General features: G+C 37.5%; 1 protein-coding gene across 1 annotated transcript in view; it reads right to left on the bottom strand.

Annotated features, from left to right (window-relative positions):
- Positions 1 to 9,580: 9,580 nt before the first annotated feature.
- SALL3 (spalt like transcription factor 3) overlaps positions 9,581 to 27,801 on the bottom strand; it is a 47,948-nt gene continuing 29,727 nt past the window's right edge. Inside the window, exon 6 of the mRNA XM_017823551.1 lies at positions 9,581 to 9,987. The gene's annotated coding sequence lies outside the window, so the exon portion shown is untranslated. The remainder of the gene's footprint in view (positions 9,988 to 27,801) is intronic.

Raw genomic sequence — 27,801 nt, 5'->3', positions numbered from 1 at the left:
GAAGATAATTCATTCTTCATTATCTTCTTGGAGCCAAATTATAAAATCATTTATACTAAAGTAAATCTGTGGAAGTGATACTAAAATCAGTTTAATATAAAACAAAAGAAACGAGTTTCAGTAAGCCTCACATAATGTTACATGATACAAAATTTACATTACTTTTATACTAGATATTTTCTCACCTGATCTTTCAAATCTCCTTGCATCTCTGTTTTAATTGTGGAACATTATTCATTAGTGATGAACCAATTTGGTATCTGTCTTCAAATTTTCAGCAGATTGCAAATTGGTCCAAGATACCTAGAGGCTTAAAAAAAATCACTGGCAGAACCTAAGCACAGCAACACAGAAAGAATCTGGTTGTCCTTATAGGAAGAGCTAAGTGCAGCAAGGAAAACTACACCAAACAAATTTTTACACTGTTAGAGTGAGGGAGCAAAACAAATACGAAACAGAGGAAGATAAAACAGCTGCAGTTATCAGTTTTAATAATTCTAATAGGAGAGTCTTCATATCTTCATATCAGTAGGATGTAACAAAATGTTGTCTTGCTCTGGGAAAGAACAAAATTGGAGATACTGTTTACTCTGAGAGGATCCTTGTTTTCAAAAATTACTTCAGACTGAAGCTGCATGCAATTCAGTTATACACCAAAATCAATCAGTTTAAAAACAGCAACAAGAAGTAAAAATAATCATATTAAATACTACTATACTATTAAAAACGCTGGGATGCAATAAGTACTGGAAACAAAACACTGATCATATATAAATAAAATACTATTGTCTACATATCTACTAGAAAGAATATCCTCTTCCTACACATTTTATTTTTAATATTCACAGCATTCAGTGTTTGTCAATTAATTGTGCTCCCAGCTGTTACATTTCTTTCAGGCCTTCCTTCAAGGTCTTCCCTTTGGTAAATGTCAACTCTCTTCATCTCTGCAGGATTTATAGATTGCTAAATCTCTGTTCCACCTATTGTAGTCCATCCTTACCAAACAGTGTGTCCCACCACACTGGCATCACTCCAGCACTGTGCCACCCTCACCTGTATTCCACTAACTCAGTCTTTCAGCATAAAATGCAAGTAATATCTTCTCCAATTAAATCAGCAAAATAATTTTGCTAGAGTACTAGACAATAACAGATCTGGCTGAAAAGGCATTTTCTACAGTTCACTTGGCAATAGATGAGGCAAACAAAGCAAATCCTAGAGTACTTAAATAAAATTGGTTTGGAAACAAAGGTACACTTTGGTGACTTCTGATATAAATATCAGTCATACGTTCACTTAAGGTATTAATTGTTGATTGTGGATAAACAAAAGGAGAAAATTATAAATACAATACTCATTATTTTACTGCACTGTTACAGTGACCCTTCAGTGAGAACCGTCTAGTAATTGTTCACAATATCTATTCAGTTATGTTTACCTCTAAGTTAAAAATTGCTTCAAAATATGTTTCAAAATCCCATATCTTCTAGTTAGCTTCTGAGATACACTTTCTCACCCTCTTAATGTATGTAAATTCAATTCTAGATTTTTATTTCTAGTTGGACAAAAAAATCCCATGGACTCAAAAATTTTGAGCTGGATTACCAACTTCTGATCTTCTCGTAAAACAAGAGACCATCTCCGTGATCTGTGGTGCAAAATCAACAGCAAAGCATATCAGCACTTTCAAATGACACTTTTTTTTTTAATGTTCTCAGTGTGTTTATTTTATCAAATTCCACACTGCTGATATTTCAAATAAATAAATACAGCTGCTTTAACTACTTCTTCAAACTGAAAGAAAACGCACCCATGGATTAATTACAAATTTCATGTTGTTTCAGAGCTTCTGAAAAGGTCATGGAAGGACAAACAAGGTCCAAGTGTAAACTCGAGTATTCAAGTTGTGATTGCTGCTATCAGACTCACTTGGATCTGATTTCCTTTTGCAGTTTCTGTTACAATAGTGACAAAAAAAAAAGCTTCAAGTGGGATTAGGGGGTCTTTGTTCTGAGAGCTATACAGAACTCGATGAAGAAAAAGGTTCCCAGATGATAAGTGACAAAATACTTAGTGTCTTGTATTGCATATTCTTCAAAAGTCAGAAAATACTTAAAATCTCCTCTTTCTCTGGTATCTCTTTATGTCTGCCCCAGCCCTCAGCTCAGGCTCATAGCAAAGGTTTCTTATTTGCCTCAGACCTGCTTCTGAAACCCATTTTTTTCTCAGACATTTTAGCCAGCCACATCTGGCTCCTGTTAAAACCTAAGCGTCATCTCTTTGTATACTGATTTCACTCCAAGCAGAAGTTCAAAACTTATAGATTTTTCTTGTCTCTCTTACCCATATAGGAAACATAATTTTCACAGAATCATTAAGGTCATTTCCTCTCATCCTTTCACTTGAAACATGGAAGAATAGATTGACCCCCACCTCAGTACAACCTCCTTTCAGGTAGTTGGAGAGAGTTATAAGGTCCCCCTGACCCTCCTCTTCTCCGGACTAAACAACACCAGTTTCCTCAGCCATTCCACATAGGACATGTTTTGTAGAGCCTTCACCAGCTCTCTGGCCCTTTTCTGGACATGCTCCAGCACTTCAATGTCCTTCTTTGTAGTGAGGGGCCCAGAATTTGCCAAAGGACTCACCAGTGCCTCTGAGTATAGAGGGAGGATCACTTCCCTGCTCCTGCTGGCCAAACTATTTCGGATACAGGCCAGGATACCACTGGCCTTCTTGGCCACCTGGACACACTGCTGGCTCATATCCAGCCAGCTATTGACCAGCATCCCCAAATCCTTTCTGCTGAGCCACTCTTCCCCAAGCCTGTAGCACTACATGGGGTTGTTGGGACTCAAGTGTAGGAGCTAACACTTTGCCTTGTTGAAGTTTGTTGTAGCAGTTATCCTTAGCACAATCTTAGCCTCAGAACTGCTGCCACACCCCTTTTCTGGTATTAGGAATACCAGATGCTGCTCTCAGATCAACTCAGCATGAGCTGAAGAGATCACTTTCCTACCTCATCACTTTCCATGTCTTGTTTCTTTCCATGTCCTCTACCTTCTTCCCCAGTAGTGCATTGACCAGCAATCTGTTCCTGCTGAACTGATTATTTCTCAGTAAGAGATTGTTTCCTATCACTAATCAACAGATAATTCCAGTGGGTTTTGTCTACTTCTATAATTTGCAAACGTTTTCTCTCATTCCTTAGGAAATTCCCCATAAATGGAAAAAAAAAAACACAAAAAAAAAGGTTCATTACTCTTTTTTACAACTAAGAAGGGTCAGCTTCTTTCTACAAAGCAAACTGAAACCAGAGTTGTCCTCAATAATACTGGATAAAGAACATCAGCTTGGTCTCCAAAATACCAGGATGAAGACTGATCAGCCTACAAACACGAGCTCCCTGCAGCTTCCAATATCCTTATCTGGTTCTAATTTATGTAAATCTGGAGGAATTGGTAGCCAAAGACAGTTTTTGAAAGTAGATAATGTTGTTGTGAAGAGCCTTAAGACTAAAAAGGAATATGTACCTCATATAGCAGAGTAAATAAGTTATCCACAAAAACTGGCTGTGACAGTATACATTTTTAGTGCATTGCTTAGACATAATACATAAGGTCTGAAATAAATAAGGATTGAAGTCACCAGGATTTAATTTCTTGGATTACAGAGGCATGGAGTCATAGTCCATGATGTTAGTGAAAATAATTATATAACCAAAATTACAGGTGCAAGATACAACAACCCAACAGACAAAACAAGATTGAAACAACCAGCTAAGGGAAGAGAAATAAAACATGTTGCACAAATTTCTTTTGTAGACTGTATGTACAACTGTAAGGATGATAGAACAGTCAGCTGTGGCTTGCCATTTATCAGTCTTTTGGTAAAAAGAAAGATTTTTCTAACCCCAAATTATCTTTCTATGAAAGAAATCGAAAGGAGTCCATGTCTTGTACAGACTTCGGGGAAATTTATTAAATTAAGTTTTAAAGGCTGAAGAGAAGCAAAGAGAGAGAGATGTGCATTGCACCTTTCAGTTAGAAGGTTGGTGGCAAGAAGAAAGCAGGTGAAAAGTCAAGGAAGAAGCTGTATGGAAAAGTGGCACTTTTAGGGAATTTTTCTGCTCTCATAGGTTTCCTATTAAAAAAAAAGAAAAAGGCCACAATCCTTTCCATGAATTCTACTGATAGCACAAGATAGGCTATTTTCTGAAGATAGACTTTTGTTTGGGGATTATATGCTTTTTTCCTAGTTTCTTGATTTTTTTTTGGCTTTCTACAAAATCCATGTAAAATAAGGAAAGACAGGAGTGATCAGTTTTCCCCAAAGTTTTCAAGACAGGTGCTTGAAAATAATTTCACAGACCTCTGGTGCAGTGTTGAAATACAGATTAAAATGATCTGCCTAGAAGCAGATTGAGTTGGGATTAGGACTGACTCATGCTGTCCTGCCCAGATCATAGGACTAATCCTTTTTTCTATGAAATGTATGGATGGTTATACACATCACTATTAAATATTTATCTTCTAGGAAGCATGTGTTGCATAGACTTTGCTTTCTTGAAAGAGGCAGGTTGATCAGTATTAAAAAAAAGGCTGTGGAGGGGGTGCCCTGCAAACGTTATATGACATTTTCAAGAAAATAAAGGTAACTTTATTTTAAGGCCAAAGACATTTCTTCTGTAAAATAAGAATTAATGTTTTACACCACGTTTCCCTTTGTACTTGTAATGTGCCACATGGTCTCTTAACAAAAGACAAAACTGATGTTATTAGAGGATTCCCATTTGAAGACTTGGCTGAGATGGAAGCATCACTGGTAGAGAGAAGAAATGTATCCTCAGGCTTTCTCTGAAACATGAACAATGGGTGTGGTGGTACATAAAAGATGGAGTTCAGAATGGGCCTGCAGCCTTAAGCTTCATAGAGTCATAGAATCATTGTATCATTAACTGTGAGGTGAATGGAGTGCGAGTGATTTGAAATTCAATTTCTCCTCAGTCATCCTGGTCAGCTTCTTGTATACTTAACGGCAAGGAGCCTTTATGCCAATATCTCCACTACCTTGTAGTGGGTACAGCATGAAAGATTTTTGGCAGACAGCTCAGGCAAGAACACAACTGAAGATTTTGGAAAACAGGGCCTGTAGCATGGCCTAACTGTAAGGGAGTTTGTGGACTTCCATTCAGTTACCTTTGTTCAGTATATATGAGAGTGTGTGTGTGTATATATATATCTACACACGCTAGCTAAGAAACTTAGCTAACTAAAGTGACCACTTCCTTCTAGTATTACAAGTTGTAAACTTTCAACCCCAACTTGGTGAAATGAGAAGGTCTTCATCAAAAGCCTTCTAAAGAATAGGTCTTCCATTTATAACTGCCTCTCTCATATCAAACCCGCTAGGAGAGTAAAAACAGCAATTATTTATAATAACTTTATTGAGTATAATTTCCATCTGTCTTTGAAAGCTCTGCCTGCTGTTTTCAGGCTGTGCATGTTAAACAGAAGTGCTTACACTTGACCTTGCTCTTGATCCACTCTTTGTGCGCAGCAGTGCCTTTTTTCTTCTGAAAGATAGGTACAATTTGTGTCCACATAAATTATACTGTACTTGCTATTAACATTCTTTTATCTGGTAAATTACTTACACTGATTATGTTGAAGACTGTTCTATGAGCTGTTGGTAATGCAGGTCTATGATTTGGATGTAATATGTCATTCTTAATTTAGGACAAGGCTGAAAGGAGATGACAGCTTGCTATAACATATGCAAAAAATCAGGTCCTGGCCACATGCAGGCAGGAAAGGATCTACAGTAGTATTTGTAACAGAAAGTGTGTTCAGCCTTGGCATTTTGGCTAAATTCCAGCTTCAGTAATTATTCTGTCTAAGTCTTCCTACATTTCCAAATTGTAAGATAATAAGAAAGATAATTTCTTTCATGCCTCAGATTCATGGAGCACTTTGGCATAGGTAACCTCCACCCTATACTGCATTGGAGAAATAACAAACAGGAAAATTTAGCTATACTTCCTTCTCTTAACAAATAGTTAAGACTGAGCTAAGATTCATATGATTTACCTTGCTCAGTCAGCCATAAGACTAGAAATGCTACACTACTGATTTACCAAAAGATATGGAGTTTTGCTCTGGAGTAAGTGTGCTGTGCCTTCAGGGTAAATGGGACCCATTAGTAGATTAGAATACTGCAGGGCTGCACCTTCTCAAAGAGGGGAGAGAGGACAGGAGAGTTCTAGCTTTCTTTCATGCAATCCCATCTCTTAACAACAGGTTCCAAGCAACTGGCAATTTGACACTGAATAAATCTCACAGCACATTTATGGTGGCAGTATCACATCTTTTTTTTCATGCGAGAACCCAAAGGAAAGAAGAGGTAACAAGTATAAGTAGTAAATAAATGGCAAAAAGCAGAAAGAACCCAAACATATTGGGGAAATTGCTCTGCCTTCTTATCTGTTTCTGCACAGTGCTGAGGTCTTCCTTGAAGGTTCTTAGCATGTTTGCTGATTTAAGAAAATTAAGATGAAGAATGCTGTTCTTGCACAGTTTGGCTGCTCTGAGCACCCATTACTGAAAAAGCCTCCTGCATTTCATTCACTCAAAGATTATGCTTTCTCCCTGTCGCTAAGGAAAATATTAAGACGTTAAAGGCAGATTTCTTCCATGAAGTGCAAACTTCTCACACTTTCATAAGCTAAGATTTTTTTTTCTAAGACTAGATTTTTTCAAAGTAATGCAAAAATACTACAAATAACAAAAAACAAGGTTTTTTTTAAACTGCATATTTCTGAACCATTTTTTGTTATGAGAGTAATAATAAACACATACATATATTCTTATAAAGCCATATGACAAAAAAATAATTGCTCTACATGACCCAAAACCCCCCTTGCTCTTTTCAATGCAGTTCAGCAAAGAGAGGTAGCCCCAAAGTGCCTGTCTCATCCTGTTGCTGCACAGATCTGGCCATCAGTGGATATCCAGTGTCTGAGTCCCAGGAGGCAGGAAACAGCTTTGCAATGCTGAACTTTGTACTATTATTTTTAGAGTTTCAGTGTACTGCAGACATTTGCTTATATTCTTCTTATATTTTCCCTGTGAATGAACTCTTTTAAAACTAAATATCCATTCTCTTTTAAAACTAAATATCCATTTTCTGAGGAAAGATTTTTAAACTATCTTGTTCTAGAAAAAGTCCATGTAAACATTCACAAGCCACTGTGGACTCTGTCTTGTTCCAGTTGCAGTCCTGCAATATTGAAGCCACTGGGTATTTTGCTAGAAATTTTTGTTCGTATGGTTTATGTTACCATAAGTCATTTTTATGCTGTACAAAATTCTGTAGGGCACAATGTTACACCCTTCCATCCTCTTCAGATGGATAGCCAAGATACCCCTCCTCGTTCTCCATCGGTTAAGCAGAGCCAATAAGATTCAGTCCATGTAGCTAAAGGACCATTCTCAGTATTTCAACTACTTCCATCATTCACATTCAAGAGTTAAGGCAGCTATTAGCTGGTATGTGCTCTCTTATCTATCCCCAAAACCTGCCCTACAGACCTGTGCTTTGGCATATTTTGTGGACTTATTTGCTTTGTTTGCAAATCTGCTCCTTAGCGACTCTCTCATAAGAGCTCTGCTGCATTAATGTGTCCTCCAGGAACTGGGCCAGAGAGAACTCTCACCAATCTTCTATATACATATGTGAAGCTGATTAAACATTACCTCTGAGGGGTAAAGGTGCTTATTTATGAAGAAAGAATCAAAAGACAAGATGTTAATTGACCATATTTTACTTTTGTGCAAGGGGGCAAACCAAAGTATCTTACTTCCTGCATGCAGTATACACAGACCACTACTGCATACAGATTCCCAGTTCTCTCTATGGCCAGTACATAAAGAAAAGGCAAGAAGGAAGAAGATGGAAGAAAGGTTTGGCTGCTCTTGTCAGCAGAGTTCTGCCTCTGCAAATGGAAATACTACCTTAGTCCCTTTCTCGATCAAGGAAAATATGACATAAGCTAGGCTTATCAAAAACATACAGATAAAATTGTTTTTATGAAAAACTGGATTCTCAAATACATATTTTCAAAAGTCTATCCAATAGTTAAAAGGAAAGACAAGAAGTATTTTTCTAAGAGCTTTGAGAAAACTAAAAGAAAAATCAAACTGTGTTCAACTACATTATCAAAGCTTCTGACAAAGACTAAAAAAAATGAGTGAGGCAATTTTAGGTTCACTAAGATGCTTCTGAGATAGCACAGCTGTTTCTCTGTCCCACACTGAGTTTTTATTGCAAAGCCACAGTGTAATGTAGCAGATCTTCTAAATGGCATTAAAAAAACCCCTTCTCCTCAAAATAAAAATATCGACAGCCTAGATAAGAACAAGCTAATTTTCTCTCTTTATCAATTAAGTTTCCAAGAATACATGACATAGGAATAAGTTTATTTTTGTCTGATGATGCTGAAATCCTCACTGTGTTTGTTTGCTGTATTACCCGTGACTGAATAGTTAAGCATACAGTCTTAGCAATAACAAAATCTTGTTTAAAATGTTTGCCCTACATGTATTTTTAAATTATTAAAACAAATAACTTAGGCCACAGAATGCATGGCAGGTGATCAATGAATGTGGAGGTTAAATGAAAGTCTCCTGAGCTTGGTGCGACAGACAGCTGAAGTACCTGTGCCATCATATATTTCATGTAAGAAAAAGATGAGGCACTTTCGATCATCACATCTGCAGTGAAACATTAATCTTGAAAAATATATTTTGAGCTCAAGAACTACCTTTGCAGCTTATTAACTTCTATAGGTACTTTCCCCTCATCATTCCTAAAAAGGATATTAATTGATGTAGGTTGCTCCTTAAAGACACAAATACTTTGTGAAGGATATATAGATACATATTTTTATGAACAACCTCTTTGAACCATAACATCTGCTGGGGCTTTGAAGCATTCCAATACCATATCAGCTGTTGTATTCAATCAGCCCCCCCATTATTTATCTCAGTCAGTGATTGTTTATTTTTTGTTCAGAGACTTTGTGCTAAAATGGATTAAATTTTAATATCAACAGTGTAAATGAGTAGCTGAGAACAATAAAAATTTCCTTTCTGTCATAACTCAAAAATATTTCCACAGGCATCCATTTTTTTCAATTGTAAAAGGGTTTGGTATGTAGCTTTTCCAATTCTTCATGAAACTAGATAACATTTACTTATTCCAGATGTTGCCTGCTATTAAAAATCAGAAACAAAGCAACATTATGAGATTATTATTTTATTTCTGTAGTATCTTGCACTGGGTATTATTGCCTCTCTTTGTTTCAAATAATGTAATTAGTTCTTTTATATCAAATCATGATGTAAGCCAAAACTGTATAACTATATAGTATTTTTATTATTATTACTGTCATAATTTAATGTTAGTGCATGACCGAGAATCTGACTCAACACAAAGGCATATGCAAGAGGCAATAAGCTGCATGCAAACAGGAGAAAACCTATTAACACTGCAAAGGTTTTTGAGGTCTGCCTTCTTTAAATGACACAGTTGTTGAACACATTTTTTGGTGCTACAGCACATCTAGTCTTTCTTTTTGCCATATGACCACTCCTCCAGGCAACCAGCATGCCAGATCAGACAGGTTTCAGAACTGTCAAGCTTCACCCCAGTGGAAAAGTGAGATTGCGCGTGATTTGGATACTGCTGAGCACATCCCTCCTGTCACAACTAGCTCAGCTCTCCCAGGTTGTTCCGGTCATGGTACCCCATATTGTTATAAGTTTTCCAGAAGTGGTAACCAAGAAATACCATGAATGCATGTGCTTTATCTTCATTCTGGTGAAGAATTTTCAGAACCTCTTCAGGCACTTTTTCAATTTCCTATGGTTTTTCTCCCAATGAATTTTCCTTCGGTTGCAATTGTTATTTATTATATCCATTGCTCTGAAAAATAATTAGGATTAAAAAAATTCTTTAATAACTGTATATTGTAATTAAAAAATTCTACCCTTTACAAGGATGAAACACTTAAAGTGAACTTCCACAGGTAATGTTGGCTTTTGCTATTATTCTCAACCTAATGTAATCTAAAATAGCAGCAGTTCCTCGATCTTTTCTCTTTCTAATCTGCTCTTCTGCCCAATTGCTCTCCCCATTAAGGACATTTTTCTAATAGCAAGTCTAAATGTTTCCTCTCTTAGTTTCAGGCCATTGCTCCTTATTCTACCAGAAAGTATTTATGTTCTGCGATCATTTCTCCCTTGAGTCTCAATGTTTTCTAGGCTGTATAAATATCAGAAGCAACCACACTGCAGGGTATCACTGCATGTGCTGAGGTACACCAGTCCTCTAGATGGTTCATATCATGCAGGGTGTAACACATGCTCCAAGGCAAGCACTATAAGTGTTTCTATGCTTTTCAGGCTCTTGCTTTCACTGAGTCCTCATAAATGCTTGCACTTTGAGGAGTAGGATTCTTTTTCTGCTTGGCAAAAAAACCTCCAAAACAAATGATTAATTCCCTTTCAAAGTTGCACAAAGAAAAAACCAAACAAAACAACCAAAAAAAGTCCCCAAATCTCAGCATTTCTCTATTAGTCTGGTTTGGCAAGACAAAAAATAGCATCATCATTTGACCTCCAAAACCACACAGGCTTTTAAATGCAGCTCTATACACTTTATGATGACATTTAGTTACACTAAACACAGACTATTTTTTTCTTAAGACTCCTGGCTTCGCTATGTCAGGCAAATCATTAGACTCTCCACACATCTTCTTTCCATGCTAATGTTCACCTCTGACACACTAGTTCTACTCTCCCAGGTTATGTGGATGGAATTCTCTTCTCCATCCTGACCCTAAATTCATTACTAAATCTCAGGCATCCTTTCTGTCCTCAGTCTGAATCCCCTACTCTCTCAGTCAAAGTCTATCCCAAGGCCTTCCAGTTTAATCTTTCACATCCTTACCCCATTTCAATTTCTCCTTATCATCCTAGTCTAGACCCTTGTTCTTTCTCCCTCCTATTCCACCCAGGCATTTTTCTCCTTTGTACGTGGGAAGCCTTGAAAGGGCAAGAAGGGATGTGCCTGATCACATTTTTGTTACCACAGGAGCCAGGAATAACATCTGTAAAAAGCTAGAGCACACTCACTGTAAAGATGCCTTTCCATTAAGGCAGCAGCCAGCCTAACAACTGTGCAAAGAGCATATGAAGACAAACATTTTCTAAAGACTTATGATGGGGCCAAATCTGGGCAGTTAATGTGCAATAATGACAGAAGAAAGAAAGAAATTTTCTTTCCCTGAAAGAAAATGCTGCAGTACTACATCAGGCTTCAAATCACTTTTCCTAGCCATGTCCATAAAGAAAGAATTCTATGCACAGTTAATATGGGCAAAGTGATGTGCTTTCCCTACTCTCGTTTTTAGAAGCAACAGAAATGTTTTTGCAGTGAGGAAGCAAATAAATCCCACCTTCTCCAAATTCTCCATGGTGCATGTCTTTGATTAAAAGTTTAGTGAAATTGTAGACAACTGATAGTAGAATCTTTATACCACAGGGGCAGCCCATCCTTCACTAGAGGCTAACTTAAAAAATCCTACAATATTCTCATTTTTTTTAGAGCCTAATTCTTCTTATATTACTACTCTGTATTTTATACAATTATAGAATAAATGTATTTTTACTTATATAATTCTATTCTATATTATTATATGGATTATTTTAGATAATATTTAGAAAAAATTAACACTAAAGTCCAAAAGACTTATTTGATATATATGTACTTGGAGATGAGTGGAAAATCTGATTTGGGCTGTCCTCCATTTCAGTATTATGATCTTGCATGGAGAATTCCAGCTGTAGGTATGGTATTTTTGAATAGGTGGTGCTGCTATCTAGGTTTCCTATCATATTTATTCACACAGAAAGAAAACAGCAGCAATGATAATACGTAAAGTTAAATATTTTAGTATGCTGTCTTCTGAAACAGATTTTTTAAAAAATTATTTGCCGACTAACTTTCCCCTAGGTCATGTCACTTAATTGTTAATCACTTTATGCTTGAAATGACATTCACTCGTACTGAATCAGGCAATTGCTCAATGTGCCTGCAAAGCAGTCCATCATATGTATTTTTATCCCATCCTCTCCTACCTCTTCTGTGATCTTTGTATTTCTGAAGATGAGTAGGTTTTCTTTTGCAGTTAGAAGCCTGATCTGAGGGGCACTGGATGTGTTTGGACAACCACAACCATTAATTTTGTGTTTAATCTGTAACGGAACATACTTCACCTGGAGATAATTTTTTTTCCAATTCACTTCCTTTTCCTGGAGGTCACTGGGTGCTAGATGGGTGGATTAAAAGCTTTGTCTTTCACCTTGGGGAGCTGACTGGAGCACTGATCTGATACTCAGGTGAGCGACATCCCAGTTACTTAGAAACTAGCCTAATCCTTAATTTTCTGGCCTAGCACAAAGCATGGATTCGATACAAGCACCTGTGTGCATCTACCATGCACCAATTTATCATGTAGGAGAAAAAGAGGAAAAGGGAGGATATAAAATCCACTGTACCAGATCACTTATGCACTCTCATCACCTAACGTTCTGCAGCATGCAATGGGCAGATGAGCTGTATAATTCTCAACATATGTATATGACTGCACCCTGATCAGTATGTAAAGTATGTATGTATGTATGTGCCCTGTTCTTTCCAGCTCTTGCACTTCCTTCAGCATTGTACAGAAAGGATATTTAGTTCCCATTTCTCTTATTCTGGAAGCAAATCCCTCCTTCTTCAGCTTCAGTTTCCAGGAGACTGCTCAGGCACCAGACTGCTGAACCACCAACCTGAACACAGAGGGAAAAGTCCTTGTTCCTAGCAGAGCCTGATTTCATTTATAGAAGAAGTGCTGCTCTCCCTGACTTATTTGGGGAAGCTCTACTTCCTTCATGATTTTATTATCTTTGGCAAGAAAAACCCTTTCACAGCAGATGTTTATGGATTTGTGCTAATGACCCCCTTGTCAGCTTTCTGCAGCCTTGGAAATTGTCAGTAAGGAACCATTGAAGTCCTGGCCAAAAATCAGACGATTGGATAGCAAACATTTAGATATAGAATAAGATTGTTACAGGCAAAAAAAATAAAAAAGAATATCCAGAATCAGGAGTTTGAAGATACCCAGCAGCAACCACCTGCCCAGCCTGACCATCAGCAGCATAGACCAGGAAGCACCTGTGCTGGAGAAGCTGACAGAAAGCAGAGTCCTGGGAATTGAGACACTAATCAACACCATTAAACAGGCATCCACCTGTGCCTTCTAAGACTTGTATACTTTTCAGAATAGGTTCAACAAATTGATGAAGATAGAGGATCACAAGACCAGTCCTTTCCAAGCTGTTCCAATGAGCAGGTGGAAATTTGGATTCAACAGACATTTGAACTCAATCAGCCTTAACTAACACCTTGGCTAGAAACTAAATCTTGAGGTTTGTGGAAGACATGGAAGATTTGGCTAAAGAACAGGGAGTAGTCAACAGGATTGAGTCTAGCCATTGGAGAATATTGCCTCTTTAAACAAAGCTAATATTTTTTTGTACTGAATCCATGTTTCAGTTTAGTTCTCTATCTCCTCCTGAATGTAGATATTATAAAATATGCAAATAATTAGGGATAATGGTACAGTCTTTGGGTGAGGGAATATTGTTTTGTCCCTAAGGTTATAATTAACTAAGGGCATAGCCAAATGAAGAATACATAGGAGTATCATAAATGGTTAACCTGTCTTTGTCTTCCCTAATTAAAAATTAATACTTTGACCCCTTGCTAAAATCAAGGTTAAAGTGTTGCAGCACTGTTATTATGTAATGATCTAAGCTGTTGCCATCCAATAGTTCTTTAAAATAAATTAAAAAACCCCATGAATTTCACCACTTTCTCCTCCCTAAGCAAAAGAAGAGGGGGCTCTGAATTGTTCACTGCAAAAGCAATTGTGGCAGTTTGGGTTGTTGTCACCCCTACACTTTCCTCAGCTACCTCTCGCCGTCAGTCCTTTACAGACATTATAAATGTTCCCATAAAACACACTGCAAAATACCCCCAAAAATGTGCATACTGTTTTTATATATATAATACCAGATAAGAAAAAAGCTGGTCCAACCGTCACCTTGCACACAGTTCACTTTCCTAAAAACAGACGTCTTTTTTTAAAGATGTCCAAGACCTCTGCAAGGGCCCAGCAAACATGATACAGGGCTAGAGGAGGTCTACACATTTCTGAAGTGGTGGCCTAAGAGAGGTACGTGAGGGCATCTCAGATGACACTATATTCATATATATGGGAAACAGAATCAAGCCTCTCATGTCCTAGTAAATGCCACTTCTGGTCATCTTGGCCACAAGGATGAATTAACGGAAACATGTTCACTACCTCTTGGGTTGACAACAGCCAGCTCGGACTTTTCATTTGCTTTTTTTAGGTGTGATCATTAAAAAAAAAAAAAAAAGTACTTCAGCATGTTACTTAACATTTCTTGAAGCTAGTTTCTTCTTAGTTTAGACATACTTCTGTGTGTAAGGGAATGGACACACTACTGTGTAAGGCTCTTATTCAAGAGAGGACCAGAGAAACTAGACAAAGTAGCCTCCTAATTATGCATATCTTAGCTTTATCATTCAGCTTTGCCCCTTATAAACTACAGGTCTTGTCATTCACTTACATCCTAATTATTGATGGAATGTCTTTTAACTCTTTGGTTTGCAAAGCTGATATGTTGGTTTTCTTCACAGAGGTATTTCAAGATGGGTAGCTGTTGAGGAAAAAGGCACTGTAAATAAGCCTATTTTGAAAAATATGAAACAGACTGTCCCTAACATAATTCAGAAAAAATATACAAACCTCACCTTTAGTAAGCTTTTGCAAGATTTCCCCCAATCTAGCATTCTCAATGTAAGAAACCAAAAGGAACTAATATTTTTCTTTAGTAATGAAGTAGCCTTTATCTTCATTTCCCTGAGATAAAGGCATTTTTGCAAGCCTTTAGGAGTATCACAGAAATTTTCTCTTTTTTTTTTTAAATGTTTAGTGACCTGTGACAGCTGGACATGGAATTCTCTGTTTTTCCCTAAGTAAATTCCTATTGCAGAAGAAACATTTTGACAGCAAAAATCCCCACACTAGATAAAAATTATTATCTATGAACATATAAGCTTGCAAAAATAAAACTGTCAAATTATTAATCAACTCACACAACAGTCAGTCACTGAATATGGTTTTCTTTAATTCCTAATGGATTTTTAAGTAAATGGATTTTTACTTATAGGTTCCAGCCTATAAGTAGTTGTTCTTAAAGAAATCTGCATAAATTACTTGTAAGGTAGCTAGAGAAAGAATAGGACTTTTTTGCAATGCCACATTATTTCCAACAAACAACCTCATTTTGTACCAAAAAACAAAAACTGCAATAATACACAAAAGTAGTATTTTAACTGCATAAGTTAGATTACTTTAACAAAATGTCAAGTTCATGCCCATTCCACTTATCACTTTGAATAGGTTTGTATTGCCATGGAAAAGCATTAGAGAAATGAATAGTTCTTGAGAAATGTAGAGACCAGACACCAGAATACAATAAAAAAAAAAAATAGAATTTAATAGAGGATGATAGGTCTTCTGTTCAAATTCTAAAGAGAGTTCCCATAAGGACTGCATGAGCTACTGAAATATCATCCACATTTTACAGGAGGTTCAGCCGCATATGTGATCAGCAAGGACATGCATGTGCCTAGAGCTCTTCACACATGTTGGTCTTTTACTAATTCAGGGCAGGATTGTAAAGGCCCATATTGTAGATGTCTTCTGCTCATCTAGTTGAGCATAGAGTCAAGACCACACAGGTGCTAAATGTCAGACATTGCACCCAATCGGTACCTGTTTTCATGACCAAAGGAGTCAAGAGACTGAGCTGAGATACAGCTGTTTATGCTCTGTACTACTAGATTTAAGCAAAATGAGTCCTATGCTGTTGTGCATCTTCCATGTGTTACTTTCTGGTGAAGGAGGCAAGTAATGGCAACAACCCTCTTCATTGTCCTGCTCCTCACTGCTGGGCTCTCCTCCATTACTTTTCTTTGGTTTGTGTGAAGGAGTCATTGCCCTCAGCAACATTACCAGCAGACCCAGGGGAAAAGACCTTGAAAGCTGAATAACCGAAATGGATCTTGATTCCATGCAGAGTTACCTAAATAAAGCTGTAACTCTTAATTATGCTAAACACCAATGGGTCTGTGTGCCTCCAGAAGAATGCTGAAATATTTAGCTGTGGAAACGTTGTCCTTCTGGTCTGTGGAATGAGGAATAAATAGTTTTGTGACCTGCTTATAACATTTAATGCTCTAATTACATCATCTTTCTTCCAAGAAATAGACAGCCACATCTCATACTACCAGTTTTACCTAAAGAAAGATATCAGAACCATCATTTTAATGTTTGTATCTCACTAAAAAATCTGTTTTCTTTTTTTTTTCCAAGTTACACTGAAGATTGTTAGACTGTAGCATCTTGCCAGCCTCTGAACCTTCCTCAGCAGTTCTTATTTTCCCCATTGACTTTAGTGGGAGTTTTGGACTTTTCTAAATTAACTGTAAACATTCAGCTAAAAGAGCTAGACAGCATTGTGTGTGGCTCAAATGAAGCCATCTGCTCAATGTGCAGCTGTACGTTAAAAATGAAAATAAAACCACCATCAACAAAACCAGAGTGTTTTAGGAAGTATTAAGAGATGGAATAGAAGACACTTTATAGGAGACATTTATCATATGGTCCTATAAATCAATAGTTACCCTTCAGTTTTGATCCTGCTTACTGTCCGTCAGCACTTCTCACAAAACAGGGCAGAAATACAATAAACTGAAAGGACTTACAGGCAAGTGATCAGAGGCCAGGAAATAATTCCACATGGGGAGAGATTAGGTCTGTTTANAGACGAATAAGAGGTGACATGATATAATTATCTTAATATCATTATAATCCTAGCATCCTAGTGTAAATTCTAGCAGTCAGTTACTCCTTATCATTAAGTTGCACTACAAAATTGAGGAGACACCCTATGAAATAAAAATAACACAGTTAAGACTACTGACAATGTTTCTATGTTGTATAGATATTCTTTGGATCTCCAGGTCAAAAAGTACTGTTGCAGAAAATGCTTTGTAAAATCAAAGGGGATTTAGAAATACATATACATTAACGCTTCCTACTAATCTGTTACAATGAAAGTTGGTAAGGGACCAATGAACCCTCACTTTCTGAGGACCCAAATCCCTTGTGCCTGCTCACCAGTGGGGTGCCATATCCAAAGAACTTAATTCCTTGAGATTTTAATTCCTCATTTTAAAAAGAGATCTGGCCTAAAAGAGCAGTTGGTGCAATATGATTATAATAATAACCAGTGCATGTGGGCTCTGAGGACAATTGTCTGGCAGCTTTTAAACTGAGTAAGTTCCTCTTTACTCTGCAGTGAATACACATCAGTGAGGTTGGGCATTCTGCCAGATCTAAGTATACTTTGAAAATTGCTGAGCATCTAGTGGAAAGTTCCTTGCCCATCGCAGAGGGGTTGGAGGTAGGTGATTTTCTATGTCCCTTCCAACCCAAACCATTCTATCATCTTATCGTTCTATGAACTTGATCAGACATCCCTAAACTTAACTCTAAACAACTTGGAATAAGCTTTCCTGCAGTCAGAAAAAATTCTACCCGCATTATCAAAGTAAGATGCATTCTATCTGATGGGAGTAATTTCTAAAGCAATGTTTGCACTTCCCATCATTCAACTTCTATCCATCAGAGCAGCTGTACCACAGAAACCATTTTAGCTTCAGTTAAGCCAACTGAAGAAGGTGATGACCGCTATCAAGTGGTCTTGTCCTTGTGCTAATTTATTTGGTGGGTACCTCAGGATATTTCCATATTGCTAATGTACAGGTCATATTCATGTGAAAAAAGCCTATAGTCAACTGGACTACATATATATTTCCATGTGCACATAAGCATGTCCCATGAATAAAGGCTGCAAACAGGAATTATGGTTGGTGTATATGCTTTAGCACGTCTTGCTTAATTTGCCTTCTGATGTTTGTCTCAGGTAACTAAAATTCAGCCATGACATGATGATATGAGAAGTGACTCCCAGGACATTTTTCCCTCTTTTCCCCCTTGACTGATGTTTTTAGTATCATTTTTCTTCTGAATCTTACTTTAGGAATTAAATAAAGGTATCACATAGAGAAATATACCCACTATGTTATAGGATGTTTTATTTTCAAATTTTGCTGCTCCATCATAAAGTGTTCTAAGAGGATTTTTTTATTTATTAATTTCTGCATTGCTGAAAATACAGTAATCTCACTTTCACCAATCCTGTGCAAACATACTTGCTTCATCAGGAGTTAAAATCTGTCCATATGCCTCTTGCCTTGTACCCAAAGTCTGGCTGAGTAGCGAAATGCACAAGAAAAAAACCAATATATTGAAATATCTGTTTCACAGCCATGAACATCTGTCTCCTCTTCAAAAGTAACATAGTGTAATCTGGATATATATTCCCAGAGTGGGACTTTGGTAATTCAGATTAGAAGCAATTCTTGATGTTTTAAGGAGCCTTTTTATTACAAAAACAATTACACAACCCACCAGCACAGTACACAGAAAAGGAAAAGTAGAAGTTTATTTAGCAAGAAGGCTCCTGACAGATGCCAGCACAACTGGGGCAGCTAAATTGGCTTTTATCAATAACTCTTTCATCCAGCTTGTAAAAAAGCCTTCTGGGTCTGAGCCCTCAGCTATGCCCTAAGCATATTCAGGCATACGACCACCCCAACATTTCATGTGTGGCTTAAGCATACTAGTTCATCCACTTTTTCCCCAAAGCTTTTTTATCTTTCATAACTGCTCTTCGTTATTGCTTTATCTCCTGTGTAGCGAGTACTGAGATCAGAAAATATTTTTAATTCCAATCCTGTATTCTGTGAAGTTCAGTCACTTTTGAGCAATGTATTTTTGTATTTTGAGCAATGACATCTTTGCTTTCCTTGGGCTGAGTTGTTTGGCACGAGCATATATGTATCTCCAGGTTTTATTACAAGAACTCAAAGTTTAATGGTTTTGCATGTGGACAGGATTTCCTTGAGTTTCCTGACTAGCAGTAAAGTCTCTAACTTCCCTCATACTTCCTTTCGTCCCTTTCTCCATACCCAAGAGTGACAAAATCCCTATCTTGATTTTCAGTCAAGTTTAATTAAAATTGGTGCATTACCTTTGGATGTTTTATTTTGAGGTCATTGTCTGGTAAGCTTCATAGCCTGGAACAATGCTTTGCTCTGAACTCTTATTTTTTAAACTCTACAGATCCTATTTCTAAGTAAATTTAAGCCATAATATTTAACTAAGGAATAATGTAAATATAGGTCAGGCTGCATGTTTACAAAACTGTAATGTGTAAAAAGCATTCATCCTATAGACAGCACCTTTAAAAGAAGTCAAATTTGCACGAGCAATTAAAAATAAGAAGTTTAAGATATCCATTTATTCCCATAGTAATGTACACTCTCTGTTTCAGCACTGGTGTAGTCTTCGTGAGCAGCCTTTTGATTTAACATCATTACTCATTAAATTAATATTTAAAAATACATGAAATACAGCTGTTTGACTTGGGTTTGCTTAAATTGTCTTTTTTAATTTGCCTAAATTTAATAATTATAAATATTTGGAAGTCAGGAAAGTAATAATTTATTACATAGAAGGCCAAAGCTTATTCAGTTACAATTGCAAATAGCCTATTAGTCTTAAGTGCAGTTGTGGAGTTGCAGCTGAGAAAAGTTTTGAACTGTACATAATTTTCTACAAGATAATTTTCCTGCTATTAAGAAGCATAAAACATCAAATTGTTTACTGAACCTTTTAAAAAAATTGTACTGAATCGAAGTTCCTTTGAATCTCTATTCATCCATAAACTAGCTTCTTATTTTGTACTGAAACTGGCCAGCTGTGCTTTCAGTCATACCAGATCAGGTGTGGCTGCTCTCCTAGACAACCAGACATCTCAGTTAGTATGGCTTGTTTCCTCACCACAGGTAAAAACATTGAATATTATGATTCTACTATTTTATATGTTTAATTTTAAATTTAAGTGGGATAAATTCACTTCTGTTCTTAAGAATTTGCAACCATGATCTTCTAACATCTCGTTTTTCTTCTGCTTGACACATTTTTTCAGGATGCTGAAAGGAGCAGGAGAAAAAGTAGTCCACCAATAACCCCCCAAGGTAGCCCTCCCCAAGATTAATGGTCTCACTGAAATCTGTGAATACAATAAATAGTATTTTTCCAATCTCAATGATGCGAACAAGGCTTATGCTTCCAGCAGGCCGCAAAGCTGAGTCAGACAGAGAACACAAGACACACAAGACACACAGAGAAGCAACTCATTGGAGCTTTTTGTCCTTCTTCTCTGTCATACAGCATCAAGGGACGGAGTGGGCTGACCTGCTTCTCCCTGCAGTTAATGGGGTGGGCTCCTGTGGTCTTTGCCAGCTGAGGTAACTGGCTGGCTGGCTCTGTGGTAAAAGTGGGAGGAAGTGAAGGAAGACAGTTTGGCTGCCATCAGTAACATGGAAGTGGACACAGCAAAAAAAAAAAAAAAAGAGTGAGACAGGGCTGCACGGGTCAGAGAAGATATTGAAACAGTCTAGAGTAGGTAAAGGGGAGCAAATAAACAGTCATAAAAATTAAAAGAGCCTGATTAGGAGAGAAAGAAAATAGTAGTTGAAGTAAATTTGTATTTATATTTTCAGTAATGTTCAGATGTAATGTGACTCAAACAGAAGCAGAAAAGTCTGACCATGGGTAAATATAGACAAGTAGATCTGGTCTAAAATAATTACAGTTCAAAACCAAGCACATAGAAAATGCAATACCAGAATAAGCACAATGCTTTTGGCTGTTTTCTCTGAGCAGCACTGCTGTTTTATTGAGAGTCAGGATAACTTCAAAAATGGAAGCTCCTTCCTCCACATCACAATTATAAGATGCTCACAAAGGCTGAATGGAGTTAACTATGCAAAGCCTTGCAAGTTGAAGGCAATGTTTTGATCTATGGGGCCTGAATTCGGAAAGAGCAACTTAATTTCAAGTCAGCTGAAATTTTAAAATATGCTAAAATATTAGATCCATTGCCCTGAAATGAAAATTAATAATAAAAAAAATATTAAAACATTAATTTTTCAGGATCTCTGAAAGCTTATCGTATGAAAGTGTGTCAATAAAAACTGCATATATTGTTTCAGTTAGAATAAACTAAATATTTGGAGTGACATTTCAGTTCTTTTTAGCTCTTCTTTGCTTATGCAAAATGGTCAGCTATCTGAAAGGCAAAAAGAATTGCCACTGAAGGAAAATACCACAGCTGATACCTGAGACCTCTGCACTGTCAAGTCAAATAATAGCCAAATCCAAAAAATAAAATGAAACAAATATGATTTTTGTGGTAAGTTTAAGAACAATTGAAGGCAACTAGGGTTGAATAGCACAGAGAATATTGCAAAACAAAATACATTGCATCCTTTGAAGGGAATGAAAATAAGATGGGAAAAAGAGGACTAGGATCAACATGGATCAATGAGAACCAAATCATGATAATTCCTAAAACTATAGATGAAGAGTATTAGACAAATAAAATCTGTATTGATCAGTACACTGTCAGAACAATTGGTAAAGAAGTCACACTTAATAAAAAGAGGCTGTGGTTGAAGATAGAGAGAGGAAAAGTCTTTTTTTAGAAAATGTAAGACTGTGATCCTTTTGGCGAATACAAATCTCAATGTTCCAGAGCTACTGAAAGCCCTGAGTGACAGAGGCACCTATGACCAAATATTAAACCTTTCCATATTATTGATGCCACCACCACCTCTATCCCACCTCAACCCTTCCCCCTCCTCTCCCCCTCAAACAAATAAAAAAAAACCCATCACTGGCTGGTTTTGGCCCTTGCACTGGAAATGGCTATTTTATTGTTTAAGACAGAGAAAACAGCCATACAGGCATAAGGCATCTTTATAAGGTCCTATGAATAGGTATCTATATTACATACAAATCTATCCATGTGTATTTTTCTAAATACTAAAAGTTGACTGATGACTCTTAGTACAGTATCTGTATCATTATCTCTAACATGTTAGGCCCACTCCCATTTTAGGACTGCTGTGAAGGCTAACAGTGGGACTCGGTCATTAGTCATTAGAGCTGTGCCTCTAACCTCCACACATCCATCTTGCTTTGCAGGCCTCCCCACCTATCTTATCCCAGCAGCCACACACATGAGAGAGGGAAAGGTCCCTTGACAGCTAAATTGTCCCTCTTGCACATGCATGGGATTAGCCTCTCTGCCAATTTAGCTATTATCTGTCTAATCCTCCTTTTTGAATAATCTCCTTCATGCCATGTATCTAAGTCCTATCTGAGCCACCTAATCAGGCTAAAGCCATAACTAGTTCACTGAGAAGATCAAGTTGGAAGCTCTGCAACTGGGAATGAATCTTGGTCTAAAGAGTAACCAGCTTCTCCTTGTTTAGTGTGAATAGAGCCAAGAAAGTGAGATGTTCTTATATAAAGGCAGGTTTCAATATTGTGTCAGAGCTTTGGGGGGGATGTGAGTGGCAGACAAGAATTAGGGAGAACTGTGGCAGGTAAACATGGAATAGGCAGGAATCAGAGACATCTATGGGGAAGTTAAGGAGTGGAAGCCAGAAAAGTGGGAGAAAGGCAAGAGATGGGCTTAGACAATTAACATTTACATTAGCATTAGAGCTGTGGTATAAAATCCGCAATAAGATCAGTGACTAGATGGAAAAATCCACCTTTTGCCTACCTTTTGTGTGCTTTAGCTTTATAGTGTTAGAGTATTAGAGTGCATTCAGGGCTGAAAGCAGGCAGTATTTATGGGTGGTCACCTCCCTTGAGGTCCTGATGGGTGCTGCTCTTAGCATTTTTGATCAAAACAGACACACCTGAATGTATGTTTAGAGGCCTTTCACTAGCCTCTAAAACAAAATATGAAACCATATGCTTTACTTCAGTTCAAGTGCTGGAAAAGTCCAGTGAGTTTGTGAGACACCTCTATTCCAGCAGACCTGCCTTCCCGTGAGAACTTTGCAGTACAATAGTTTGCCACCTCCCCAATCAAGAGAGTAAATCAGTAAAATTTCCTCATATCATTGGACATCTGTGGGACCCCTTACGCTTCTAAGCACAGAAGTTATTTCTGAGAACAGAGCACAGCCCTTTGCACTCCTTTGACCACATTATGACAACTAAGGTCCAGCAGTGTACATGAACGAGCTAGATTTTTGTTACATAAAATAAAGACTGCCATACTTTTTATTGGACTAGGATATCAGATTCCTAAGAGAAGTTATAATAGAATTGAGTTACAATGTCAGTGTGATAAAAAGTATCACATCATTGCTCTGTCCTTTTTACCTTATTCATTCACAGATTGAAGTTTCCTGGATTTCTGTCAAAAGAATTAGTCTTTTAAGAATAGAAAAGACCAATGTCATCTTTATACAGTTTGGGAATTCATCTTGAGTAGCCCAGAGATTAACAATATCAGCGATAATTGAGTCAAAGGCGTCTATGGAGTACACTAACAACAAAATAGACCATGGAACAAAAGACTGGTAATTCAACAGTGCACAACTGCTGAATAATCATTTTAACCTTACCAAGGGTCAGGATGGCAAACAAAATAAATAAAAAACGAATGACTTTAAAGAAGGGAGAAGGGAAAAACAACAATGTACTCAGAGGGAACCAGGCAGTTTTGAAGAAAAATGTGTGCAGAACAGAATCTGTACAGCTGTTAACAGGAAGGAAAAATCAATTTTACACCATATAAAGGGATACATTTACATCATTATGATTATGTTGGGAAAGGATTAGAATTTCACTTTCCTCAAAGCATTCTTGCAATGTGTCATACGATTCTTCCTTATCTGATGATCATGATGATGCATAAAGAATAGCACCTCTCAAGCATCACTTTATTCAGTAACAGATCACCTTGTGTCCCAGAGCTCCCTAACTGCCAGATCTCATGTCTTTGTTTTCCATAGGTAAATTTAATTAAACCAGCAGAAGTGGAGTTATAATGGTTCACAAACACTGGTAGTAACTAAAGGGGAGAAAAAGGTGGGGGAGGAGGGTAGAAAATGTGCACGTATTCAGGAGCTCAATAGCATTAGATAGGCAGATTGATCCTAAAATTGGCATAGCCAAGCGATACAGAAGAAAGCACAAGTCTGACAGCTGAATTCAGATGTTGGTGGCATAGGAAAACACAAGTCATCATTGTAAAAAAACCAGGTATTTAAGAAATGAGGCAGTTAAACAATTATTTGCTCTTTCTTTAAATACAGTTTTAAAATGGATCATTCTGATTTGAGTACAAAATATGCTTGCACATATGCAAGAACAGGGTTGACCAATGCCCATAAGTAAATTCATTCCATATGTCCAGACTAGAATATTTTCATTTCATCCAGTTTCAGCCCTTTTTTATTTCCCAACTACTCCATCCAGAAGGGAATAGCAGCAATGTGAATCATGCAAACTAATCCAGACCCAGGGAGACTCAGAGGTGGCAAGTGTGAGCCCCTCCCCACATCCTGCTCCCCCCTTCTCAGGTGTGTAAGTGACCACTATTTTAAATTGTATTTGGCACCATATAAAAGCAACTGTATCTACAGGCTCAGTTACAGTTCATTCTGCATGGGAAGAAGGTCTACATGAGAGGAAAGCCTTGCTCTCCACCAACATCATTTCCTGAGTAGTTTAAAATACTATCAGAAAGTCAGAAATCAGCTTGGAGGCAGTTAACTGCAATGAGCTGTGTATTGGAAAAAATGCCTCCACCTCCTGCCCAAGCATGTCAACTAATGGAGAATGATATTCTTTACCATTTGCTTTGCTACCTCAGGTCTTCTTTACTACCATTTCCCCCAGGACAGATGTAAGCCTTCCTCATTTCCTTCTTACCCTACCTGTGCAGACACTGGGAGTTGCAGAAGCTCAAAACAGTGAGAAACAGGTTCTGGCTGTGTTTGTACCCTGGCTGAATGAATGAGGAGAGAGCATTTCCTAGAGCTGCTGATGGCCTAAGAAAGCTGCTGTGTTGTGCTCATGCAGAAGGTAACAAGACGCTGTTTCAACTACAGCTTTGTGGCAAATCTGCCTCCTCCTCAGCATCTTCCCCACCCCAGCTCAGGAAAGCTAAGTTTTATTTGAATAAAAGCTTTTATTTAAACAAGCTTTTAAATAGAAAAATATCCTTAAGGAAGCTAGAGAGAACAAAATCAACTATGTTACACTCAATTCTCTGCCTACAGCAGCCTTGTAGGTGTATTCTTCATTCAAGCCAGTCGCTAACTGAGAAGCAGAAAGATCTGCCAAATTTCCCCACAGCCCTATGACATTTTTTCCATCATCCTGGAGGTGTGGCTGTCTGCTTCACAATCTTCCTTTCAGCCTTTTGGTCTCTCAAAGATACCAGCTGAACAGATGTGAAGTGACTCTGTTGGACTCCACTCGTCTGTCTATCCACAGTCTCTCCCTGAATCTGTTCAGTAGCATTTCAAGAATTTTCCTCAGCAAGTCCACCCAGCTTCTTCAAAGACAATAAAGCCAAATTACAACAAATCAAATACACACTCTTCCACTGTTACAGCAACAATTGAGCCTCTAGAAGGGCTGAAAGGACGATTTTATGAGATCAAAACACAGGCAATGTGTCCTGAAGTGCTGGTGATAGTCCTAGATAAGAGTTTTGTTCAGGTGAGATGCATTTTATATATCCAGAATGAGCCCATGTAATTTGTTATGGTACTACTGTAACTTGCAATAGGCCAACATTTACAGCAGTCAGTGGAGCAATTATAGCTTTAAAGTTTGACACTGAGGCAAAAGCAGGGCTGATAATTAAAAATGAGTGATTCTCAGTGTGAAATACTGAAGAAAAGTAATAAATTGTAAGTAAGGTTTGTCTTAAGGCACATAAGAAAAATCAAGCAGTTAATTAAAAGCCTGCAGTCTGCACACAATGTATATGCACCATGTATTACTTCTGTCTTGTATTCTTTGAAGGCATTGTATAAAAGAGATTTTTTACTAAATGTGGAATAGCCCAGATAGCTCTCTCTCACTTTATATCTCCCTCCCTTCCTTCCTTCCTCCCTGCCTTCCTTCCTTCCTTCCTTCCTTCCTCCCTTCCTTCTCCTGTGAATCCTTCTTGTCTTCTGCTTACTTACTTCTGTGCTGTGGTAAGGCTGCCTACTTTGCTTTATGTCACTTATCACCTCCAGCTTTTGCTGCAACTTAAAACAATCTTTTCTGATAATTTTGGTAGCAGTGCTTTAAAAATCTCTGAATCCTTCTGAAAGAAAAAGATACCCTCCCAGTTCCTACATATTAACCACAAAATAACTCATGAAGGACTACATAAGGTGGATACATCACTCCAAGAGAAATACAAACTTCAGAGTTGGGCACAAGCTAGTGGGAGTTTGGTCTCAGAACAGAGGATCAGCTATCAAGGCTGTGCCCTACTTATACATGTGCACAGAAAAAAAATGTAGACAAACTTACCCTGTTCAGCCAAAGGTAAGAATATAAAGGAGTACATGAACTGATGTATAAACAAATAAAATCAGCAATGTGATGGGTGTTGGTGATTTCTCTGAACGTTTTCACTTATGCTACAACTAGTTATGCAGTAATACATCCTGTGAACAGAACAGTACAATTTGCCAGAGTACAAAATAGCATGGAAAGAAGCCAGTTATAAGAATAATGATAGCAGAAGTCAAATACAAGCTGAGAAAAGCTTACCTCATGTTAATGAACTGGCATATAGATGAGTTAAAAACAAACCACAAAAAATCCATATCAAAATCCCTAGCAGAGCTTCAGCTCTACTGTAATGCTCTAATCATGAAAACTATAGCACATCAATTTTAAGTGCTCAGGAAAACAGCCAAATCTCTGTCTTGCAATGGAGAAACAAGGGCTTTTTTCTGTTTTCCAATATCCTGTTAAGATCTTGCATTTGCTGGGTGTTTTTTTCAGCAATCAGGTATGGTATGGCTCAATGATCCCAACCCAGTGGGCAAGTTCTAACCTTTGTAGACCGTGAATGGCATCTCAACACAGATTCCAAAGCTGTGGCATGATTTCAGCAGCTGAAATCTGCTTTCTGAAAACTTTTACCCAAAGTTTTCCTTTGACTCTGTGACTTATGACAACTAAAATAAGGTAATTCATTTGAAGCATTTGAGTGAAACTTTACATTTTAAGTCTCAAAAAAATCAATGCTAAGAAATCTGTATCAATATCTCAAGCCTCTGAAGACTTAACCCCAGGAGCTGTCAAGAGGCTTGACTGGCAGGCACCTCCTCAGAAACTGTAGAACAATGCTTAATGCTCTGGCAGGCAAAATCCCATTGCTATCACAAAACCAGAAGCTTGAAAAGCAGATGACTGAGAGGTATTGGCATAACAATCTTTCAATTCCATATTATTTTAGTGTAGTGTTGCTAGGTTCTGGGATTTGTTTTTATTTGAATAGTCATTGTAACAACTTGAAGTAGACTTTAAATCTTGAAGGATTTTTCTCTAAAAAATGAGCAACGTCTCTATATTTT

Source organism: Lepidothrix coronata, unplaced genomic scaffold (genome assembly GCF_001604755.1).
Source record: "Lepidothrix coronata isolate B3197 unplaced genomic scaffold, Lepidothrix_coronata-1.0 Scaffold3, whole genome shotgun sequence".
Lineage (NCBI taxonomy): Eukaryota > Metazoa > Chordata > Aves > Passeriformes > Pipridae > Lepidothrix > Lepidothrix coronata.
Note: the sequence above shows the minus strand (reverse complement) of the source record. Positions and strands in the feature narration are given on the sequence as shown.